The sequence below is a fragment of the Notamacropus eugenii genome, chromosome 2 (assembly GCF_028372415.1).
Source record: "Notamacropus eugenii isolate mMacEug1 chromosome 2, mMacEug1.pri_v2, whole genome shotgun sequence".
In the NCBI taxonomy this organism is placed as follows: domain Eukaryota; kingdom Metazoa; phylum Chordata; class Mammalia; order Diprotodontia; family Macropodidae; genus Notamacropus; species Notamacropus eugenii.
The window spans coordinates 440421370-440446923 of record NC_092873.1 but is presented as its reverse complement, the minus strand read 5'-3'; the positions used below and the strand labels follow the sequence as shown (position 1 = coordinate 440446923).

General features: G+C 38.8%; 1 long non-coding RNA gene across 3 annotated transcripts in view; it reads right to left on the bottom strand.

Annotated features, from left to right (window-relative positions):
* The window catches only part of LOC140529537 (uncharacterized), a 154770-nt gene that overhangs the window by 109875 nt on the left and 19341 nt on the right, over nt 1-25554 (bottom strand). For all 3 annotated transcript variants that reach the window (XR_011975582.1, XR_011975583.1, XR_011975581.1), the window contains one exon: nt 318-479. This is a non-coding gene — a long non-coding RNA (uncharacterized lncRNA). The remainder of the gene's footprint in view (nt 1-317; nt 480-25554) is intronic.

Below are 25554 nucleotides of genomic sequence, written 5' to 3'. Positions count from 1 at the left end.
ACCACCTCAGATACTTAATAGTTGTAACACCCTGGGCAAGTCACTTAACCTTTCTCAGTGTGTTTCTTCCACTGTAAAAAGAGTTAATTAGCAACACCTATCTTCCAGGGTTTTGTGAGGGTCAAATATTGGAACGGATGTACAGTGCTTTACGAAATTTAAAGCACAACATAAAAGCTTGTTATTATTAGTGCTATGAGTACTTCTTTTTTATTTATATATTACTAGTTTTTGGTCTAACTCTCTTGAATCATGCTTTTAAAGAAGGGGAAACAACCATGGAAGTCAAATGTAAAAAAGGAAAAGCAGTTGCTTACCTCGGATTTGTCCTTGAGTCTCTACTCCACCACAATTAACCAATACACAAAAGAGATTAGTGAGCTTCCTCTTGACCCAGAAAGGACAAAACCAGAATGGACGATGACAGTATAATCTATTTATAACTATCCTCTTAAGAAGCATTTTGTAATCGACCAACACTGTTAGAAAAAAAAAAAAACAATCATCCATGACAGGTGGTAAATTCATAAGAGAAGTTTCTGTTTGGTTTGTTTTTTTTTTTTTTTAACAAAAGACTTAGAAAGGAGTTTGACTCCAAAGAAACCACAAAGAGTTTTTTAGTTTTGTCTGAGAGTATCACTGGTCTCTAAGAAGAGCTTTTCTTCATTCTGCAGTCAACCATAATTGATACTGGAATGCAGGCTGGTGGTCAAATTTCTTTCTATTTTTACAATGGCATTAAAAAACCAAAGAAAGCATTTGAGTTACAGAAAGATACAGGGCTTGAATCTTGGGGGTGACAGGAGTACTCTGGGAGTAAACTGTCCAATGGGGTTCAGGTTTGGGTGCAACCCCCCAATAAAATCCTCCTCTTCTTTCCATCCTTTTCTAGTGCCAGCTGGCATCCACCCTAGTCTTACCTTCGAACCACTAGGACAGAATCCTTGAGAAATAAAAACCATTCCAATCTAGTGCCAAATGGAAGGAAAACTTAACTCTTTCATAACAACCCAGCTAAAACTATGCTGGCAAAGGCATTCTATCCAAGAACCATTAAATTGCATGGGAATTTTTATTATAAACGCTTTTACTTCCGATGAACTACTACAAATAAATGTATAGCATTTTTAAAAGAAGGCAGGTCTCCGTGAGGGATAAGCCCTCTCATTAATATGTCCCACAGGTCAAAGAGAAGGAAAATTAAGAATATTGGCTTGGTCTTCTTCCCCTTTGTTTTCTAAACTCTATGGGGACAAGGACCAGACAGTCTGTTCCCTTTCTGGGTGTGGCTCTTCTCTGTAATCTCCAGTTCTCCCTCCTAGTGAACCACTCTGCCTCAACCTGGTTTTTCCCCAGATGAAGAAATTTTAAGTTACTATACACATCAGGAGAGGAAAGGTGGTTTAAAGTAATTCGCTACTACCCAAACAACTAAAAACATGGATCAGGTCACTTTCACGTAAATATATGTATGCACAAATACATATTTGTATTTGTGGGGGAGAGGGGAGAGAACAAAGCTAAATACATATTTGTGCATATTTGCATAACATGCATTATCAATTTTGGACTAGTAGGACAAGTCTAACCTTTTGTCTATAAAAAAAATGAATACTTCTTTACTAAACGAGTGAAACATTATGCAATTTTAGAATTTTTACCCTAATTCCTAACAACAAAAATATCATCTAAGTTTTCTCCTTAAGAATACTTATTTTTTAAATCATAAAATTATTTTATAACATAAAATTAAACTCATTTCCTTATAAATGTAAACGGCATGTAAAGATCCTTGGTTTTCAAGCAATTATGTGTTTGTTCTGAATTCTGTTGATACATATTTATATAAAATGTGTTTGTTTTCTGAAGTGTTCACCCTTTCTCCATACTCTTTTCATAGATTGTATATTATGTTCATTGTTCTAAAACTAGAATTTTTCACACCAGAAATATCAATCAGACATGGGAGAACATCTAAGCAATAAAAGCAAAAACAAAACTAAATGTACCAAGTTATACTTTAAAATGTTTCAGTGAAGACAAGATGCTTTATAAAAGGAATGAAATAGCAATATATTCCAGGTTTAGTCATGGAAAAGAGTATCCATGGAGTTGTATGGGCAACCCTACTGAGTAAGTTGATTGACATATAAAGAATGACAAGGTAGATTTGTTCATATACTCTCTAAGATTTATCTTATTTATATACAGATAGGATCATGTCATTCTTGTTCAAAATTCTTCTGTGTGTACGTGTGTGTGTGTGTCTTGGATTCACAATATTTAGGGAAGATGAAGATACATATATGTATATATGTATGTATGTATGTATGTGTGTGTATGTGTGTGTGTGTGTATTTATTAGACCAGTCTTAGTGTTGAGGAGTGCATAGCAGCCAGTTTTGTGGCCCCTTTTGCTGCTCTCCAAAAAGGAATCAAAGTCTCCTTTGAAAAATGATAGGCAAGATTCCTGGGATATCTATCAGATCTTCTTCACCATGCCCCCAAACCCAAATGACAAAACCGTGGGGACACACTTATCACCTACATGGACAACGCATACATATCCTACTCGGTGGTGACTTTCAGGCAAGTGATATAAGAAATATCAAGAGTGAGTTTTTCAGCACATGACCCACCTCTTGTCACAGAGATGATGGACTTAAGATGCAGAATGAGCCACACTTTCAATACAGGAATTTGTTTTGAAGAACCAAAGTAAAGCCTCCAGAACACTAAATAAACTATGTTTATAAACACTAGATGTCCTCATAAAAAAATATCTTCATATAAACACTAGACAGCTATGAGAAGGGGTATAAAGGTTGTAATGGACACCAGGAAAGGGACGTACCCACACTGATAAGGTCATGGGAAACAGGCTGAGTGAAATACCTGAAGTCAGAGAACTAGTTAAGTGTCTGAAATGGGACTTGATCCCATTTGACTCAGTCTAGTGTTCCATCCACTGCACCACTCTACCTCTTGTAAATGGGGCAAGTTGATATTCTCAGAATCATTACTCTCCTATACTAATTTTTGTAAATTGAGGCAGAGGGGGGTAAGTGAGGCGATTATAACCATTGTAAGGAGAGAACAGCGTGTACATATATATGTATATGTGTATGTATGTATACACATGCATCATATAACATGTGTGCAACTCTCAAATAACATCTTGTATAATTATATTATTTCATATATTATTTACATACACTTATGTGTATGCGTACATGTCTATGGATATACATATAAAATGTGGATTATGGGGAGTAGGAAGGGAAGAATGTAGCAATATTTATAGACAAATGTTCAACACCAATACCCCCCCCACTTACATTGTGTCAATGTCACAGATGAATCACATATTAAAAAGGATTAGAAAGCATTCATCTAAAGGAATTCTAGGCTGCATGACTTAACAGGCTGAAGCACATACAAGTCACAGGTTCAATCTCTTTGCGAGCTTTGTTTTTCATCTCAGTCACTGATGACTCAATTGTCAGGCACAGGTGAGGAGGGACCTCATCCCTAACGGGGATGGACTAGGACCCCAACATGAGGAGACTGGATCCCTAAGCCTCACCCCTGAAGAGCTCTCACCCCAGCACAGCATCTCTCCCTTACCTGGCCCCTCACTCACCAAAGTCTGCCACTCTAGGCCCCCACTATCCAGCCCCAGCCCACTCCCCCCACCCCTATCCTCGCCACCTTATGTGCCAGAAGTTAATATCTAGTAGCAGCTGTCCTTAACCCAGTGTCTGAGAACCACTGATTCTTACCCTGGATCCTACAAACTTCCTCAGGTCTTTACTCATTTCTGCAGAGATACCTTCCCAGATGAAAACTACCCTTGCCAATCAGGGATTCTTCTACAGACAGATTTTGAACACAGATGGAAAAACACACACACAGACAAACACACACATACACACACAATATTTTTATATATACTATTATTGTATGTTAGTATTATACTATATATTACATATCTTATAACATTGTGTTATATATAACAGGTTATAACATATTTTTATCTATATATGTCATCTCTATAACATGGTTTACTACATAGAGTATACTTACACTCTGTCAAGGGTGGGGAAGCTGCAGCCTCAAGCCCTCAAGTGCAGCCCTCTGACTGAATTCAAACTTCACAGAACAAATTCTATATAGTGATATTATTATATAATATACATATGTATATGTGTGCATATATATATATTTTTTCAAATGAACTTGTTTTTCAATTATGTCTGACTCCTTGTATTTGGGGGTTTTCTTGGCAAAGATACTGGAGTAGTTTGCCATTTCCTTCTTCAGCTCACTTCACAGATGAGGAAACTGAGGTAAACAGGGTTAAGTGACTTGCCCAAGATAACACAAATAGTTAAGTGTCTGAGGCTAGATTTGAACTCAGATCTTCCTGACTCTAGGCCCAGAGGTCTATTCACTGTGCCACCTAGCTACCCCATTTTAGAAAAAAAAACTAGGTCACATTTGCGAAGCCATAAGCTTTGACAAAGCACTTTACTTACACGTATTACTTCATATGATCCTTACAACAATCCAGGAAGGTAGGTGCTATTATTATCCCCATTTATAGAAGGGGAAACTAAGGCAGAAGTCAAATGATTTGCCCAGGATCATGGGAGTAGTGTCTGAATTAGGATTTGAGCTCAAGTCCTTCTGACTCTAGGTCCACAACTATCTACTGTACTACCTAGCTGCCTGTGTATGAATGTATGCAAATGCATATGTGCACATATATGTGCATGTGTGCATGTTGCATATACATGTGAGCACATTATATATACATGTGTATATAAATTCATTTTACAAGCAAATGTAATACAAGCGTTCCATTAATTTATTGTATGCTTAAGATTTGCATGTTGTTATAAAAATTATGCCATCCTACTACTTGCTACACTTAACAATGAAGTGTAAAAATCAGTCAAGTATTCTTTGTATAGAGGTTAAAAGTACTAGAATGCTGCATTCTTCAACCACATTCATTTTGTTAAGTACAATATAAAAAGAGATTTCCAGAAAACACCAACTCTTTAAAAAACTGAAGTAATTCAAAAACAATTATACAGATAATGATCTTTTCAACAATTAAATTTAACTGCCAATTTTTATAAGAAATTGTGTCAATAATTATACTATATTATTTTGGTGTTTCACATGTTATAAAATATGATGAATTAATTGTTAAATATTATAAAAATTATAAAAATAAATTATCATAAATTCTTATTGTATTTTAATAAAATCTGAGCTAAGAAAATTAGTTGCATAGATTATTTTTCTCAAAAGTACTGGCAGAATTTTTTTTCCCAAAAAGCAGGGATAGAGAGAGTATTGATTGCTCCATAATGTCTGGAAAAAAATGTTCTGTGTCTGTTCATGGGACCCTCAATATTTTGATGCTTTGGGACAAGGTCCCAGTTGCCCTGGTTACATTTCTAATTTAACCTTAAGTCTCTTCAGGGTCACGGAGTGAAGCTACCACTGGAACAATTCATACTTTTGACACAAGACACAGAGGGCAAACAAGTGACTTTTTCCTTATTTGCTTTGTGGGCTCTACAGTACACAAGCTCTGGAAATAGTCCCGTGATTCAAATGAATCCCCACCATCCACTTTACCTTCTTCCACCCATGTATTCTGTCTCCCTCTAACACCAGAACTAAGGCATGCCTGATCTCTTCTGTACTATGTATGTCTACTAAACTGCTGGTACAACCCACATAGTCAGTATTATTATGATTAATCTACTGGGCTAAGAGGACATGTTTTGCAAATTAACTAAGCATGAATGCATGACGGCTGCAAGATGGCTGATCTATCTCACATGCAAAATAAGGCAGCCAAATTGAGGATGTTATCATGCTCAGCCAGAGCTCCAGCCGCCCCTTGGAAAACACTTCTGACTAGTTTTTCATGTGAAAATGATGAACAGAAGAGAGAGCTCCTCCGTTTCCATGTCAGCAATCTCGCTCTGCAGTTGTCTACATTTGTTCGACATCTAACAAAGCCTGAGAGGCAATGTCTCTGGGAAGCTTTTTCAGCATAAACATGTGCTCAAAAGGATTTCTGAATGAAATAGCAAAACTCGTAGTCACTGTCAGGACTAACAATCGTGACTGTGTCCCCATTTTTATATCCAGACAAAAAATGAAAATAAAATCAGCTTTCCATAGGAGTTGGATAAGAAGAAGGAAGAGACATCAATAATCAAATTATAAAATCAGATAACCTATTATGTAGTACACAAATGCCTTAGGATTCCTGAACCTCCCTGAGGAAAAATCCTAAATATACGGAATGGGGGAGGCTGTGTCAGTCAGTCAACAAACTTTTCTTAAGTACTATAGGCCAGGTACTAAGGAAATAAAAAGAGGCAAAAATCAGTCCCTGTCCTTGAACTTACTATCTTCATAAAGACAATAAGCAATCAAAATGGCACAACCAGGATAAACAGGAAAAATTAATAGGGAATGCATTAGAATTAAGAGGCATTGGCACAGACTTCCTGTAGAAGATGGGGTTTTAGAAGGGATGTAATTAGGAGATGAGCAGGGAAAGTATTTCAGAATGGAGGAACAACCAGAGAAAATTGCTGGAGCTGAGACGCAAAGTCTTCTCCTTGGAACTGCCAAAGGATCACTGAAACAAAGAGTACTTGGCAGAGATTAAGGTGTAAAATTGAAAAAGAAAAAATAGGTAAGAGGGAGCTAGGTGACAAAAGGCTTTGAATGACAGGGGAGTTTGTATTTGATACTGGAGGGAATAAGGAGACAATGGAGTTTATTGGAGGGGTTGGGTAACATGGTGAGATCTTTGGTTTTAGAAAATCAGTTTAGTGGTTGAATGGAGGGTGGATTGGAGTGAGGAGAGATTTGAGGCAGGGAGTCAGTAGGCATGTTGTCAGTAATCTAGGCATGGGGTGATGAGGGCCTGCGCTAGAGTGTCAGAGTTCTTTCCTCAGAGATGTTGCAAAGGTGAAATCAATAGATTTGATATGGGGGATGAGCAAGAGTGAGGAGTCAAGGATAACTCTGGTACTCATGGAACCAGAGTATTACACTGTACTTAAAAAAAAAATTGAAACCAGAAAAAGAACACAGAGGTCAGTCTTTCACAGAAATGCTAAGTGACTCCTGGATTACTTGAAGACAAATGTATGACTTTACATTCATTATGAGGCTATGAGAAGCATTATGGTGTAAAAGATAGGGAGTTGAACTCATAGCTAGAAAGACCTGGAAAAAAAATCCTGCCCCTGACACATTTCTCTCAACGGCTAGAGCCAATTAGTTCTCAAACAATTTAGTCTCAGGATCCCCTTTACACTCAAATATTATTGGGGATGTTCCACATCCTCCCATGAGGTATATCTATCAATATTTTCAACATTAGAAATTGAAACATCTTAGCATTATTGTGAAAAAATTTTGACCTTGTGAATCTCTTGAAAAAGTCGCAAGGACTACTAAGGGTCCCAGGACCACATCTTGACAATCACTACTTTAGACAATGCTCTAAGGCTAAGTTGAAGAGAAGGTACTAACCTGCTTTGGTTGAGGGAGTTTCCTGACCTGGGTGTTCCCTGTACCGAGACAATCAATCACAGGTTCAGTCCTGATCGCTATAAGGATGTGCTCCTAAGCTTTTCTGGGAATAGGCCATATTCATACAACATTTATCATGGGCTACAACAGTCCTGAGGTATCTATGTGTGTATGTGTGACGGACAGAAAACAGCCCTTTGCCCATGGTCAAGTCAGTTATGCTCCCTATCACCTACAGGATCAAATACTAAATCCTCTGAAGCTCAAAGACCTTCATAACCTGTCCCACCCTCTCCATCTTTCCAGCCAAATCCAAGGACACTGGCCTCCATTTGGTTTTTAAACAAGACACTCCATCTCTCAACTCCAGCCATCTCCACTGGTTTCCCCCATGTCTGGAATGTTCTCCCTCCACACCTGCACCTCCAGTCTTCCTGGGTTTCCTTCAATTCCCAGTTAAAATCCCACCTTCTACAGGATGACTTTTCTGTCCCCCCTAAAGCCTAATGCCTTCCTCCTGTTGTTACTTCCAGTTCATTCTGGATATGGCTTGTTTGTACTTGGTTGTTAGCACGTTACCTTCCCTATTATACTGCAAGCTCCTTGAAAGCCAGGACTAGTTTTTATTTTACCTTTGTATTTCCAGCACTCAGCACAATGCCTGGGACACAGCAGGCACTTAATGAAGGTTTACTGACTGCCAACCTCTTGGTCCCCCATGTAATGGGATCCTATATTATTGTTGTCATTTCAGTCCTATCTTTGTCACCCCATTTGGGGTTCTCTTGGCAAAGATACTGGAGTGATTTGTCATTTCCTTCTCCAATCCATTTTACAGATGAGGAAACTGAGGCACACGGGGTTAATTGATTTGCCCAGGATCATATCCACTAATTAGGTCAAACCTGAAGCTACATTTGAACTCAGGAAAATGAGGCTTCCTGAACCGTAGTCTAGTACTCTATCCGCTGCCACACCTGGCTTACCCAAGGAATCTTTATATATGCTGTTATTCAGTCATTTCAATTGTGTCCAATTGTTTGAAGTTTTCTTGGCAAAGATACTGGAATGGTTTAGCATTTCCTTCTTCAGTATCTATATACATATATTATTAAAACTGCCCAAACTGATGAAGGGGATTTCCACACTGGAAGTTTTCTATAGCAATAAAATCCCAGGTCTGAAACAACAACAGCAACAGCAATAAACAAATAAAAATATAGGAATATTGGAATCCCGATCAGGAAGGAAGCACATCTAACAAGAACTGATAGTCATATATTTGTCAGGAGATTCCTCAAATAAATTGTACAAGGGATTCTTGCTGAGATACAGACTAGATTATATGGACTCCCCAGGTTCCTCCAACTTAAATTTCAAGATTCTATTAGGATCAGAATCACCTGGTGGGTAAAACATGTCTAGAAGAGTTCTTAACCAGAAGTTCATGAACTTGTTTTTAAGAATATTCTAAAAATTGTAATGCAATATTACTGGTTTCCTTTGTAATTATATGTATTTTGTATTATGTATTTAAAAATATTTTTTTCTCACCTGAAAAGTTTTACATGAACTGATGCAAAGTGAAATGAGTAGAACCGGGAGAACATAGTAACAGCAATATTGTAACATGATCAAGTGTGAACGACTTGGTTATTCTCAGAAATACAGAGATCTAAGACAACTCAAAAGAGCTGATGATAAAAATGCTATCCATCTCCAGAGAAAGAACTGATGGAGTCTGAATACAGATTGAGTCATCCTTTTTTTTTTTACTTTCTTTATTCTTCTTGGGGTTTGGAGTGTTTTCCTGGTCTATGTTTTCTTTTACAACATGACTAATATAAAAATATGTTTTGTATGATTACACATGGATAACCTATATCAAATTGCTGCTCTTCTCAATGATGGGGGTGAGGAGGAAGAGCGAGAAGTTGGAACTCAAAATTTGAAAAACAAATGTTAAAAATTATTTTCATATGTAATTGGGAAAAAATAAAATACTTAATAAATAAATTTTTTTAAAAAAAATTTTTTCTCAGAATGGGTCCTTAATCTTCACCAGACTGCCAAGAGTCTATAACTCGAAACAAGTTGATAACCCATTGTCTAATACGGGGGTATCCACCTCAAATAAAAACGGGGACCGCTAATCACTACATAAGGATCCCTGCAGACCACATGTCAACTTAGCTTTAAGATATAATGTTATCTATGTTTTATTACAATTTGATTTGTTTTCCCAATATTTTAATTTGTTTCAGGGACACTCAGGAGCATTACCTCCACCCACCACTGAGTCTCCAGTTTGATACCTCTAGTCTAAAACAACTTTGAAAGACTTAGGAACAAAGTTCAACACAACAACCAACCACAATTCCAAAGAATTTATGAGGAAACACGCTATCCACCTCCAGTCAGAGAGTTGATGGATTCAAACAGACTAAAGCACAATTTTGGGGGGGGGGAGAGGGGAGAGAACAAAGCTAATGAGAGAATTTATTTAACTTGAGTCTACATATTTGTAATGGATTTCATTTTTCTTTCCTTCTAAAGAGTGAGGGAAGAGGAAATGAGAAAATTCAGTACTGAAAATAAAAGTGAATTAAAACAAACACAAAATGGTCTACTCTAGAAGGACCACTTCTGAACTGCACCAAAGCATGCTAAGTCTCCCATTCCAAAATATGCCCAGTGAAAACCTGGTTAATTACCTCATTTTTGATCCCTTTCTACACTTGCTTTGGTCCTTTAAGCAGAGCTGCATTCATTCAGCAAGAATACTACCCATTCCTAGCACAGAGTACAACCTTTTCCAATAAATGTTTCAAATAAGGGGTAAGGGGAGAGAGAATGCCTTAAGTATCTATTCCATGCAAGGCACTATACTAGGTACTGGACATGCAAAAGTAAAAATAACATAACACCTACCTTTAAGGAGTCTACAAGATTGGGGATGAGGTGGAGAGATATTTGGGATGAGAAAATATAATAGATGGATCAATAAAAAAAATAAATAAAAGATCATTTAAGTTGGAAAAGAACATTAACAACTGGAAGGATCACAGAAGGGTCCTAAGATGGAAGTGGTATCTGACATGAGCCTTGAAGGAAGTAAAGGATTCCATTCAATGCCAGATGCAGCCAGAACAGTTTGGCCAAAGCCTCAATTCCAAGAAGGTTACAATAAGAAATAATGCTGAAAATGTAGATTGGAGTCGAATTGTGGAAAGCCTTAAAATACCAGGTCAGAAAATAGAAACAAATACAACGTTGGTGCTCAAGGACTTCTATTGGGGACCACTAAAGGCTTTTGAGCAGGGGCTACAAATTACATAGTACTGTGTCATATTTGAATGAATGAATGAATGAATAAATGAAAAAGCATTTAAGTGCTTATTATGTGTTGGGCACAATAAAAAAACAAGGCAGGCTATGCCTTCAAGGAGTTAAGAGGGGGAAACCATATTTGGGGAATGGGAAATATCCAGAGAGGGATAGTTTCTGAATATTGTTTGATTACTGTTATGATCTTAATAACCCTTCACTCCTCTGATACTTCCAGGATTGATGCCTGCCTTTATCAACTCATGTTTGGACTAATGTAATAGCCTGCTGGTTGGTCCCTCTACTACAAATTTCCTCCCCTTCCTTCACTCAGCTGTCAAATTGATCTTCCTAAAGTATAAATCGATGCACGTCATCCCTGTGGCTCCCTATCACTTCCAGGGTCAAATATAAAATCCTGTTTGATAGTCAAAACCCACCCCTCCACACTTTTCCAGGCTTCTTACACCTCATTCTCCAGTCCATATACCCACATATTCCATGATCCAATGACACTGGCCTCCTTTACCTGGAACAAGACACTCCATTTTCCAATTCTGGATCTTTTCATTGGCTGATTCCCATACCTGGAATGCTCTCCCTCCTCATCTCTGCCTCCTGCCTTTCCTGGCTTCTTTCAAGTTTCAACTAAAATCCTACCTTCTACAGGAAGCCTTTCTTAACCCTCTTTAATTCTAGTGACTTCCTTCAGTTGATTATTTCTAATTTATCCTGTATATCTAGCACATCTATGCATAGCTGCTTGTATGTGGCCTTGCCCATTAGATCATGAGCTCCTTGAGGGCATAGACTGTCCTTTGCTTTTCTTTGCATCTCCAGCAGTTAGAACAGTTCCTGGCACTGAATAAGTGTTTAATAAATATTTATTAACTGATGTCTTCCATTATTAAAATGGAAGTTCCTACAAGGAAGAAGCCTTTTTTGCTTTGATTCGTATTCCCAGCCTTTAGCAGAGTAACTGGCACATAGTAAGGTGATTAATAAATGCTTTATCTAATCTCATCTAAAATATATTTCTATTCTCTCCCTTATGTTCTCTTCTAGCATTTTAGACCATCTAAAAGGGTCTTTTATTTTCCTTTTCTGAGAATTTTCACATCCTTAATCATTGCCCCAATTATCATCACTGGACTAAAGAATCTCTTGTCCATGGGGAAGAGCAATGCCTGACTGCATAAGATGTCCAATTACAGAAGGAAACTTCATATCCCACCTGCACGTACAAAATTCTGCCATTTCTCCATCATCAGTCAGGGAAATCAAGAATAAAAATTCACCTTTCCTGGCCTTGATTATCAGGGTACTTCAGGTGAAATTATTTGACCTAGGCTAGCCAAAGAGTTGCCTAAACATTCACTTTCATTTTGCAAATGTAGGCATGGGATGAGGGGCAGGATAGATAGCAAAGACTATTTGAATTACAGTCAGAAGACCTGTAATGTAAGGCAAGTAAATCAGTATGCATGTATTAAGCACCTACCACGTGCCAAGGCTCTAGGGCTATATAGAGACAAGAACAGGACACTCTCTGCCTGAAGGAGCTTACATCTTATGGAGAAACAACATGTACTCAGAACTACAGAATAGAAAAAGTAAATACCAGGTTATGGGGGGGAGGGGCACTAGCAGCTGTGGGAATTAGGAAAGGTCTCACCTAGGAGGCAGCTCTCTATCTGAGTTTTGAAGGAAGCAGAGAATTCTGAGAGGCAGAACAAGTGAGGAGAATGTATCTTTCAGGCACAGAAGGACAGACAGCCTGAACAAATGTGGGCAAGGGGACAAGATGGAATGTGAGTGAAGGACGGAAAGATGGTCAACACAGACCTCATGAAACAGAGGAATATGGACAAGCAAGCTGCACTCAAACTGTAAAGGGCTTTAAATGCAAACCAATTTGGGAGCTCTATGGCATATGGACTGGGGCACAAAGAGTTATAAACTTTCCATGCATCATCTTCTTCACATGTAAAATGGGTCCAATACTTGTAACACATTCCTCACATTATATAAAATGCTATATGGGGCAGATAGCTAGGTGGTAGAGTGGAGCACCAGGCCTGGAGTCAGGAAGATTCATCTTCATGAGTTCAAATCTGGTCTCTGACACTTACTAGCTGTGTGACTCTGGGCAAGTCATTTCATGAGGTTTGCCTCAGTTTCCTCACCTGTCAAATGAGCTGGAGAAGGAAATGACAAACCACTCCAGTATCTTTGCCAAGAAAACCCCAAATAGGGTCACAAAGAGTCAGGCACAACCCAAATGACTGAACAACTACAAAGCGCTATATACATATATAGCCTTTTTTTCTCCTTTTTGACCCTCCAAATGGAACCAGAATCAGGACAGTAGAGCTGGTTGGATTGCCTTTGAGAAATTGCACAGTCCATTAAAGACCTCAAGCTTCTATTCAAAACAGAGGTCTATTATTCAAAGGCTTATGGATTCAGAGCGAGGTACAATCATCTTTTTTTTCTATTCTACTATGTTATGGAAATGCTTCTTTGATTTATTTTTTAGTTTGTTTTTTTAAGTTTTATTTATTTTTATTGGTTTTGATTGATTGAGACCAGCCAATCCAAACTCATTTCACCGATGAGGAAACTAAGGCAAAGGGAGGGTAAGGCTTTACCAAGTCTACACAGGAAATAAATCTGAGACAGAATTTGAACCCAAGTTTTGTTTTCAAGTTCTCTATCTCTTACCCACACCTCATCCAACATACACCCATAAACACCTGATCCATAAATCTTTCTCTATTATTTATTTCCACCATGCCCTGTGACCTGTTGCAGAAAATTAGATTAAAAGTGCTGAGGAGGGAGACAGTCATTTCTATTTGGCAGCTAGATGATGCCATGACTAGATCACTGGACTTCAAGTCAGGAAAACCTGAATTCCAACATTGCCTCACTAGCTGAGTGATCCCAGGCCAAATCACTTGATCTCTGTTTATCTAAAGTTTATTTGACTATTTAAAAAAATGAAAATAATAACAGCATCTATCTCCCAAGATTGTTGTGAGGATCAAATGAGATATTTGTACAGCTCTTGATCACGTAGTAGGTGCTATATAAATGCTTATTCCCTTCCCTGTTAATGAAGACCAGTATGTTGGTCAAGATACTACAAGTAACTGGGCAAAAACGGAGCCTTCCAATTACTCTTTACCTTGGCAAAATCATTTTCTTTAACCAAGAGCAAAAAAGCTTCTAACCTTATATCTTTCAGGACCTTGATATTTAATACTCTTCATCCCTTGCAATGTAACCTAATTGATTTCAACATAAGAAGCCTTTTTGGTCTAGAAGTAAAAGTCTCCGTGCCCCCTAACATTGAGTGAGATTTAAACAAATTTACTGAGACACAGGTCTTTTTATCCATCACTCACTTCCAAGTATCCAACATAGGATATATGACATTGCCCAATTAATGATGAAAAAAATGTTGAAACACAGTAGGTTCTCAATAAATATCCGCCATTGCTAATAACAACAATCTGACATTTATAAAGCACTTTAAGATTTACAAAATGTTTTACATGCAGGAATACTCCCAAACATTCTGTGAGGTAGAGCGTATGATTACCTCTATTTTACAGATGTGGAAAGTGAGAAATGAAGTGGCTAGCCACCCTATTAGTCAGTGGAAAACCAGGGGTATGAATGCAGGAATATCTGCACCATGATAAAACTATACCTACCTATTAAGGAAGGGAGAGGGAAGAGGAGGAGAGTCAAGGAAAGGGAGGGAAAGAAGAAGGAAAGAAAAAAGGGAAGGAGAAAGGGAGGGAAGGGGAAAGAGAGAAAAGAAAGGAGAAAAAGAAGAAAGGAAGGAAAGAGGAAAACAAAAGAAAAGGGATGGGGGAAGGAGGGGGAAGGAAGGAAGGAATGAGGAAGAGGGGAAAGAGAAAAGAAAGGAGAGAAAGAAGAAAGGAAGGAAAGAGGAAAACAAAAGAAAAGGGATGGGGAAAGGAAAGAGAAGGAAGGGAAGGGGAGAGAAGGGACATCACAGAACACACATCACAAAACTGATTCTGACCAATAAACTTCCCCAACTCTTGCCAAGGGGCAGGAGCAGTATACACAGGTAATCAAGAGAGCTGAGTTCAATGCCAGACTCTGACCTTTACTATCCATATTCACTTGAGCAAGTCCCCTCTGAGCTTTAATTTCCTTTCCTATAAAATGGAGATAATAGGGGGAAGAGGGGAAGAGACACACAGGATACCCCAGACATCCTTGAAGGTTTCTTCCACTTTTGACAATCTATACCCTTTCTTAAAAAATCACCACCACCAAAATGCATCACAGGTTCCAATCCTGAAATCTACTAAATGAATCCAAAGCAAAGTCATTCTCCCCAGTTCTGCCAATGACTCATCAATGACAGGTCTATGATTATGCCATCTTGCATCTTGTCTAAAATGATTCAATCAAAAACACTTTACAAACATGAAATAAATCCTGTGGGTGGTTACAGGAATGAGAATAAAAGAATGAGGCAGGAAGATATTAAGGAGATTTGCCCCCTCCACCCTCAGATATGGAAGGAGGAATGTTGATGGGAAAAAGAAATGAAGTCATGTATTTATCCATCTCTAACTCTAAACCTTGGGCAGCTAGGTGTTACAGAGGATAGAGCACCAGGTCTGGAGTGGGAAGACTCATTTTCCTCAGTTCAAATCCAGCCTCAGACACTTATCAGCTGTGGGACCCTGGGCAAATCACTTAACCCTATTTGCTGGAGAAAATGGCAAACCACTGCCAAGAAAACCTCAAATGGGGTCATGAAGCAGCAGACGTGACTGAAATGACTCAACAACAACAGCTCTAACCCTAATAAGTCCCTAGTTAGGAGAATTTGCATGAAATTTCGATAATTTTCATCAAGGATCAATCCATGTAGTGTGATGGAGACTTTAGAAGTGGAAGATCTGGGTTTTAAATCTCTGATCCTGAAATTTTGCTTGACTTTTAGAGAAAACTAAAAATTTTAGAGAAATCAGTTAACACAAATTTATTAAACTCCTATTATGTTCCAGGCACTGCAGTAAGCACCTGGAACACAAAGGTAAAAGAAAGTCCCGGTCCTTAAGGGGCTCGCAGACTAAGGAGGAACATAACACACAAACTATGTACAAACAAGTTGCATATGAAATGGAAATAAAGTCACAGGGAGCAGGGTCTAGAACTAAAAAGGATTGTGAAAGTCTTGCTGCAGATGAGATTTTAGTTGGGACTTAAAGGAGACAGGGAATCAAGAGGTAGAAAAAAAGGGAGAGTATTCCAACAGCAAAGGAGAAATAGTGAAAATGTCCAGAGTCAGAAAGTCCTTCACCTCTGAACCTCAGTTTCCTTATCTGTAAAATGAGGGAAGGCATTTGGACCATATAGTGCCTTCCCTCTGAGACTACCTCCAATTTATCCTGCATATTTCTTATCTGTGCATAGTTGTTTGTATGTTATTTTCCCCAATAGACCATAAGCTCCTTGAGGGAAGGATTACTTTTTGCCTTTTTTTTGTATTTCTATCATTTGCCTAGTACAGAGTAGGTGCTTAATAAATGTTCGTAGATGACCTGATTAAGAACCCTTCCAACTCTGCATATATGACCTTCCAAAACTATACTTTATTCTTAGAGGTGTTGGTATCAATGTCTCTTTTAGAAGGCCAGGAAGTCTTCATTCAATCATGCCCCAGAGCAGAGGTGATACTGATCATGTGCTCAATTAGAATTTCATGGAGAGTTAGAGACCAGGCATTTCCCAGGGAAGATCTACCCCCTTAGAATCTGTTTGCCCTCTAGATAAGAAAAATGCAGACTCTGAGGTCAGACGTATGTTTAAATCCCCATCAGCACCATCAGTATCTGGCTTCCAAGGACTTCTCACTCCTCCATATAGTGCCTAGGGTGGGGGAGTAAGTCTAGAGTTTATTTGCTTGTGATTCTCAAGAACCAGGAAATGAATTTTATAAATAACCAAACATAACAAATTCTAATGAAAAAATTCCTACAAAATGAATTATCTAAGGACCACAAACTTAGGATCTTACCCAAAATGGTGGAGGGGAAAACCTTCAGAAAGGAAGAAACCAAGAAACTCACAATCACCTTATCAAGCTAAATACTGTGGCCAACCTAAACCAATCAAATAAGGGAAAGAATTAAAGTTCAATTATTGTATTTCCTTACAATTTTTCAGAGACTCTCCTTTCATGTTGCTTTCAAAGTAATCTTCCATTTCCATGGACCTATATCAAGAATACAAGATAAAAAACCGTAACATTCCAGGCCCTAAAGGAGTTTACTCTCTGATGAGGTGGAGAATAAGACAAAACTAAGAATGATAAAAAGTAAAACTTGGTCATAGAGACAGAGAGATAAGAGTGTTGTGCTCTAAGAAAATCTGAGGAAAAAGAGATCAAGGGAGAAATCAAGTAAGGAAGAGGAAAAGGGGTTCTGCGAGCTAGCAATCCCACAACTGAAAGTACTCTCTCTTGGGTTACCAAGCATCTCTTCTTATCTGATTACCTTTATACAAGCCACATCCTACCAGAGAGAGAGGTTTTAAAACTGTTAACTCCCTCTCCTCCTGAATTTTTTCTCCTCCCTGGGGTTCCAAGAAATTGTTCCTCCTGATTTAAGCTGTGGGTCCTCCTTCTTTGTATTCATAACACAATGCCTGGCACATTTAATACATGCCAATTAATTAACAGCTGACTGATTTGCTAAATCATCATCCACCAACTGGCCCCTAAGCCTTGGCTTAGAGGCCTTTTTCATTCTCCCTCCTTGATGGATCTTATCTGCTCCGTGTGTTTATGTGCATGTATACATGCATGCATGCATGTGTTACATATGTATGGATGTATATACACCTACATATGCCTAAAAACTTTATCTACTGAACTCCAATCCTAAATTATCAACTATCTGCTGAACCTCTTTACCTAGTGGCTCATAGGTATTTCAAAGTCAATATATATTCTAGATAGAACTCGTTGTCTCCATTCCCTTAAACCCACTCCTTCAAACTTCAGATCTCTATTTCTGGGAAGGGCCCTACATGAAAAACAATGAACTCTGGATTTAGAATCTGATGGCCTAGTTTTAAATGTTGTCTGTCACTCCCTATGTGCTTTTGAAGAAAGGCACTAGTCCCTTCCTAACATGAAGGGGGTTGGTTGGGCCAACATGGCTTACAATGCCCTAGAAGTTCCCTGAATAAATAAAGAGATTGAATTCAATGTCCCTTAGGTCTGGTCCAGTTCTAAATCTATAATCCCTGTGAGGATCATCACAAAGTTGATTGCAAAGTTTCAAAAAATGGAGATATTTTGGCCATAATAATTCTAAACGACCAGATAGGTGCTATTATTCCTGTTTTACAGATGAAGAAACTGAAGTGCAGGTGTAAATGGTTATATGGGTGTATATATATGACATCCAATACAATAAGATGCTTTGGGAAGAAAAATATTAGGGATTTAGAATCAGAGGACCTCAGCTGGGATCCTGGCTCTGCAACTAGTATCCATGTGACCTTGGACAATTCACTTCCCCTCTAGGGGATTCATTTCCTCATCTACAACATGAAGAGACTGTCCTAGATAACCCCTCAGATCCCTTCTATGCCTAGATCTATGATCTTCTGATCATATCCTGGCAAATCACATTACCAAAGGTATAACACAATAAGTGGGTATTGATTCTCAAAGAATTTGTAACATATTTGTGTACTCAAGTTACTACCATTCTAACATCAGGAGGGAGCGTCCTCAAGAATAGAAGAGATACATAAGAACTGCAAATAAATAGTCAGTAAAATATTAATTTCACACGTCCTCTGGGAATAAGATGATCTATCTTTTTATTCTTTGCCATTTCACAAAAAGCAGTCATTTTGATGTTTTTGTTTTGTCATTCCACAAAAGGTAGTCATTTTGAATCGTCAGTGTTCTATCTCTGAAAAATAAGTAATTGACACAAAGATTAAAGACCAAGATTATTTCTCCCTAGAATCCTGCCTGTAAAAAGCCAGAAGCCTGGAACATATGAGAATGCAAGGAATTCCAGGGTTGTCTTTTTCCTTCCCTTGCACCAGTGAATCATTCATCTACAAGGCTCAGTCTCAACCACCAGCTCTTACCTCCCTGTTACTAAATACTTCCTTTCTTCTCTTTTGTTGTTGCAGTTATCTTGGAGAGCATTTCATAAGATGTCAGAAATGTCACTGAAAGCATTGAAAGTAGAAGATATATCACCTTGGAAACCCGAATAACAAGGAAACATGGCTTTTGTTGAGTTGGGTTTTTTAAATCCTTATTTCTTGTTTAATTTCACACAAATTTTTTAAAGTTTTCTGCCCTGTATTCAATCAGCTGCTCTGGGCAGGACAGAGTGTCTGCAAGTGCAAGTCATCTTTCACATCCTGTGCCTCTGTGAAATGACTTGCTGCTCTGGTTTCCCCATTTCCTTTAGGACCTGCTGTAGTACAGCTTGAAGTCAGCAGAGCTGGGTTCAAGACAGGGCTCAGCCACTTGCTGGGACCAGCTGGGTCACCAGGGACCAGTCACTTAGTTTCAGTTTCCTCACCTGGAAAACTGAAATAACTACACTACCTACCTGAAGTCTTTATTGTGAGAGAAGCACTTTGTAAACTTTAGAATTCATATAAATGAGATTTTACAATTAAATTCAACAGAGAGCTATTAAGTGCCTACTATGTGCAAGATAACAGCAGACATAGGAATGCAAAGGCATTTTTTAACATTTCAGAAGAAATCAGGATGGAAAAAAAAGATCTGATCATTATTTTTCCCTTTTCTCTTCCTAAAACAATGTGATGGTCAGCCGATAATGTCATATATGGTCAGCCGATATATAGGGTGAGCTTTTTTAAACACTGGGGCCCTTTCAAACTATCAGTGTTGTATCTATCATCCCATGAGATAATATTTGTGAAGTGCTAAACGCAGTGCTTGGCAAACAGATGATTAATTTCTAGGGAATCCAGTCCAGGCTTCTCATTTTGTAGATGAGGAAACTGAAGTTAAATGGCTTGTCCAGGGTCACACAGCTAGTAAATGTCTGAGGTCATATTTCAAACAAATCTTCCCAATCCTAAGTCCAGTGCTAAGTTCAGCTAGACAGGGACATTGGAGAGAACATTGGGTGTGGAGTCAAGAAGACCTGTATCTGATCCTGTCTTTCTGATGAAGAATTTTTATTTATGCCATCTGATCTAGGCCTCTCCACCATGGAATCCTCCCTGACACAGGGTGGGAAAGGAGAAGTGCCAGGCACTGTGCTTAGCGCTTTACAAATATCATCTCATTGGATCATAACAATTCTGTGAAGCAGGTGTATTATGACCCACATTTTACAGTTGAGGAAACTGAGGCAGGCAGAGATTAAATGCCTTGCCCAAGGTCACACAGCTAATAAATGTCTGAGGCTGGATGTGAATTCAGGTCTTCCAAACTCTAAGCCTAGTACACTTGCAAAGTCTAGATGCCTGAAATTATTTCAATTAAAATTATGTACCATGTTCTGTCTTAGCATTCTAAACTAATTATTTTCTTTGTGACTGAATATAATATTTATGTAATAAACAATCTATTCTATTATGGTTGGGGTTTGGATAGATTACAATGGATAGATTTGGTTTGGATAGATTACAATGACCAAAACTGACTCCAGAAAAGAATTGAGAAAAGGCACCTCTGTCCGTTTTTTGCAGAGGTGAGAGACTATAGGTGTGAAATATTACATATATTGACATTCATTTTTATTGTGTGGCTGTTGTTGAGTGAAATTCTTTGCAAACCTTACAGCACTTTTTACAAATGCTAGCTATTATTAAATAAATTAGTTATTATCATGGGTCCTCTCTTCTCCCTCTACATTTCTTGCCTTGGTGATTTCATTAGCTCCAGGAGAATCAACTATCATTTCTAAGTAGATGAATCTAAAATTTACATATCCAGGCTGAATTTCACCATCTTGAATCTCCAACTGCCAGTCAGACATTTTTACCTGACTTGGTACTTTAAACTCAACGTATCCAAAATTGAACTTTTCACCAAATTCTTTCCTCTTCCTAACTTCCCAATTTCTGTTCAGAGCAGCAGCATCCTTCTACACACCCTAAATTCACATTCTGGAAATTATCCACAGCTTTATTTTTAACCACTTCTACTTCCTGATCTTTAACCTCAGGTGAGAAGAGGAGTGAGACCTTGCCCTGACTGTGATCTCAGGCCTTCCAACTCCTGCTGCCAACCTGATCTCCAGCCTGTGATGTGGAGAGCCTCTAGTTAAAAAGGAAAAACCACCCCTTTGACCTCAGGCCTTCCATTTCCTGCTGCACTTGTCCCTTGAAGAAATGGCAAAAAATTGTTGGGAAGAAGGACTTCGTCTCCTGCCACTAGTCTCCTGCCTTTAGAAGGAATAGGATAAATGAAATGTTCCCCCTCCTCCAACTGACCATGTTATGCTACACTTGTCTCCTGCCTGATCTTTAGCTTCCTCTAGGAAGAGAAATGGCACCTTCCACTCACACCTGAACATAACTTACACATCCCAGTGATTCTGAAATTCCATCTCCCATTCCCTACCACCCACTACTTTATTTCTAGTACCCTCAACTCTCCCACCCCAAAGTCTGAAAGAAACAGCACCACCCACTTCCTTTGGAATGCCTGTTCTATAAGCACCATAATTCGCTTCATCCTAAATCTTTTCCTCTCCTATACCTTTCATTTTTTTCTAGCAATCACTGAAACCTGCCTCCCACCCATATACACAGTCTCCCTGGTCAATACTAAGTGGACCTTCATTCATTCCTCTTGGCTCACTGGCTGAGGTGGGGGACTTGGAATACTCCTTTTTTTCCAATGCCATTTCCAAGTTCTCCCCCTACTTCCATCACTGAGTAACCTCTTCTCCTTTGAAGTTCATGCAATTTATTTTGACCACACAATCAAAAGTCTTGAAGCTATTGTCTACAGATCTGCAAGTATTGCCCCTTCCTTCCTTCAACAAGTTTGGTACCTGACTCAAATTTTTCACTCTTCCCCAACTTCTCATATTAGAGGACTTTAACATATATATATATACTGACTCTCCCTCAAACACCCTAAACCACTCAGTTCCTCAACTTACTCAATTCTCATGACCTCTGCCCCAACTCAGTCATACACAAAGATGATCATACCCTTGATCTTGCCATCAACCACAAACATATCACCGCCATATTCAAGCATTCGGAAATCCCTCTATCTGACCATAATCTAATGGTTTTCCACCTCTCTCTCTGCCTTTCTTTACAAAACCCTACTAGTAGTACACACAGCTACCTCCAAACCCTCAACCCCTCAATTCTCTTCCAGGCCATCTTCTTTGTACTAGCCACCCTCTCCTTTTTTCCCCATCTTGACACCTTGGTGAACGAGTTCAACCCTACACTGTCCTCTTCTCTTGAGTCCTAGCCTCCTTATAATATCACTAATTATGCCTTGCCAAGTCTCAGCCTTGGATCACTCCCAATATCCAGTGCCTTCACTCCTACACACACGCTGCTGAAAGAAGGTGGAGAAAACCACACAGTCATTCTGAGACCACTGCAAAGTTATGTTATACAACCTCAACTAGGCCTTCAATGCTGTTTGGCAATGCTTGTTCCTAGACCAAAACCTCTCAGATCACCTCACTATACCACTCTCTACAGCAGCTATTCCAAACTTTTTCACCCTCCTGAAACCTCCCATGGCTCCCCATTCCCCAACCCTCTCAGCTAAGACCTGGCTTCATATTTTTCGGAAAAAAATGAAGCCATTCTCCATGAGCTCCCTCTTCTCCCTTCTTCCTTAACTCATATCATTCAGATGTTTTCTACCTCCAAACCTACTCTCTTCTAAGTTACTGATGATCTCCTAATGGCCTTTTCTCAATTCTCATACTTCTTGACCTTTCTGCAGCCTCTAACACTGTTAAGCACCCTCTTCTCTGTGACACACTGTTCCTTCTAGGTTTTTGGCTCACTGTTCTCTCCTGGTCTTCCTATCAGATCACTCTTCAGTGTCCTTTATTGGAATCTCATCCAGGTCAAACTCTCAAATCATAGGTATCACACATAGGCTCTAAAATGGGCCCTCTTCTCTTCTCCTTCTATACTATTTCAATTGGTAATCTCATTAGTTCCCACAAATTTAATTACCATCTCTATGCTGATAATTCTTAAATTTAACTGCCCTGCTCTAACTTCTCTATTGCCCTCCCATCTCGTATCTCCAACTGGACTTGGAGTCAGAAAGACCTGAACAAACATCCTGCCTCAAACATTTACTAGTTACATGACTCATGGATAATTCACCTGACTGACCTCAGGTTCCTCATCTACAAAATGAGAATAATAGTACCTACCTCTCAGGTAATTAATAACATATATAAAGGGTTTTGTAAATCTCAAAGTTCTATATAAATGCTAGCTATTGTGGTTATTGCCAAACAAAAGACTTTATTCTAAAAATATTGGGAGCCACTGAATATTCTTAAACCAGGGTAATAACATTGTTAGACCTGTCCTTTAGGGAATATTGATTTGGTAGCTGTGAGGGTAATGGATTGGCGGGAGAGAGATTAGATGCAGAAAGGCCAATTAGAAGGTTATTACAATAACCCAATTGAGTTCATGAGGGCCTAAACTAGAAAGGTTGTGGTCTGGGCGCAGGAAAAGGGTGAGATATGAGAAAACTATGCTGGAAGTGGATTAGATACAACATGGCAACTGATTAGGTCTGGGAGCTAAGTTCAGTGTTCTATGCACTACCTAGCTACCTAGATGACAACTAAAGCCTTTCACAACCTGATTGCAAACTACCTTTCCCAAATGATATTATCCCAGTAACCATTGGCTGCTCATGGAACACAACATCATCATCGACCAAGAGGTTAGACCTCAAAGGAGGGCTTTGAACCATCCCTCAAAACCACCTCTCTCAAAAGACCTCTCTCCAACCACTGATACTCTTCCTGGACTCATTCCTTAACAGTTAACTTACTCCCACCACACCACACCCTCTCCACCCCCCAAAATGCTAGACTTGTGTAAATCCAATCCATCATTCTATACTGCCCTTCAATTATTACTAATCTCCTCAACTCTACTTGTCCCCCACCCTCCAGTTCCCCACTCCATTTCCAGTTACTCCTTCCACTGTGCTGTCTGGAATTCTTGCTCCATAACTCTCAAACTTACTTTCATCTTAAATCTTTTTTTTCACTCTCTCTATCTTTCGGTTCTCTCTGAGACTTGTCTCCTCACCGATAAAACTACTTCTTTGCTCCACCACCCACTACTCCTTCCCAACGTGCTCTGCAATCCAATATAGACATTTCATCTCTTGACTCTGGACATTTTCACTGGCTGTTCTTCATGTCTAAATGCTCCCTTCATATTCATATCTGCCTCCTGGCTTCCCTGGCTTCCTTCAAATCTCATCTTCTACAAGAAACATTTCCTGATCTCCCATAGTGCTAGATGGTGCCTCTGTTCTATTGATCATCCTCAATTTCTCAAGACTTCTCAAGAGCAAGGACTATTTTTTGCCTGCCTTTGTATCCCCAGTACTTAACATAATGCCTATCAATAAGAGTAGAAGTTTAATAAATACTTACTGACCACTTATTAACTGTCTTCTTTCCAGGTCACCGTTTACTACTGGTTGCATATTTACACATACCCCTAACTCACTGGTCATGGTAGACGAGTCTGAATATTCCTCACCTTCATTGGCATTTGTAGCCTTTTCTTCTACCACATTGACTTAATAACCTCTTCTATGAGATTTAATACAAATATATCATGCTACTAAGATTCTGGTAGCTATTATATGCCAACCACCAGGACATTCTAGTTCACTTACTCAATGAGTTCAATGCCTAGGCTCACAATCTTTCTCAGCCTCAATTCCTGACCTTATACTAGGGGATTTCAACATACCTACTGATACTTACTCTTTCAAATACTTTAATTTCCCAGTTTTTTAATGTTCATTTTCCATGATACTCCTCCACTCCATCTCAGCTAAATACAGAAATGGTTATACCCATGTTCTTGGCATCATACCAAGTATTTACTTCCATCTTCATTAACTCTGAAATTCTTTTCTCTGATCATAATTTTTTTTTTATCGTTCCTACTTTCTCTCTCTCTTCTGATCTCTAACCTTGTTCTACATCTTCATGGAAAGTTCAAATCCCTCCACTCCTCAGTTCTTTCCAAGGCCATCATCCATGCATCACTGGCACCACTCTCCTCCCTTTCCTAACTCAATTCCTTGATGAATCAGATCAAATCTCTACTATTTATGCACAAATCCTTTACCCAGTCATCGATCATGCCTTGCCAAGTTCCAGCTTTCAACCCTAGTTATGTGCCACTGAAATGAGCTGGAGGAAAATCAAGAAAACTTTCTAGGTGGGTCCACTACAAATTTATGTTATATAATCTCAATCGGGCCCTCACTATAGCAAGGCAATCCATTAACACTTCCCTAATCAATTCACTATTCCATTCTATTCCAGTAGTAGAAATAGCAGAAGATGTCAAAGAGTAATT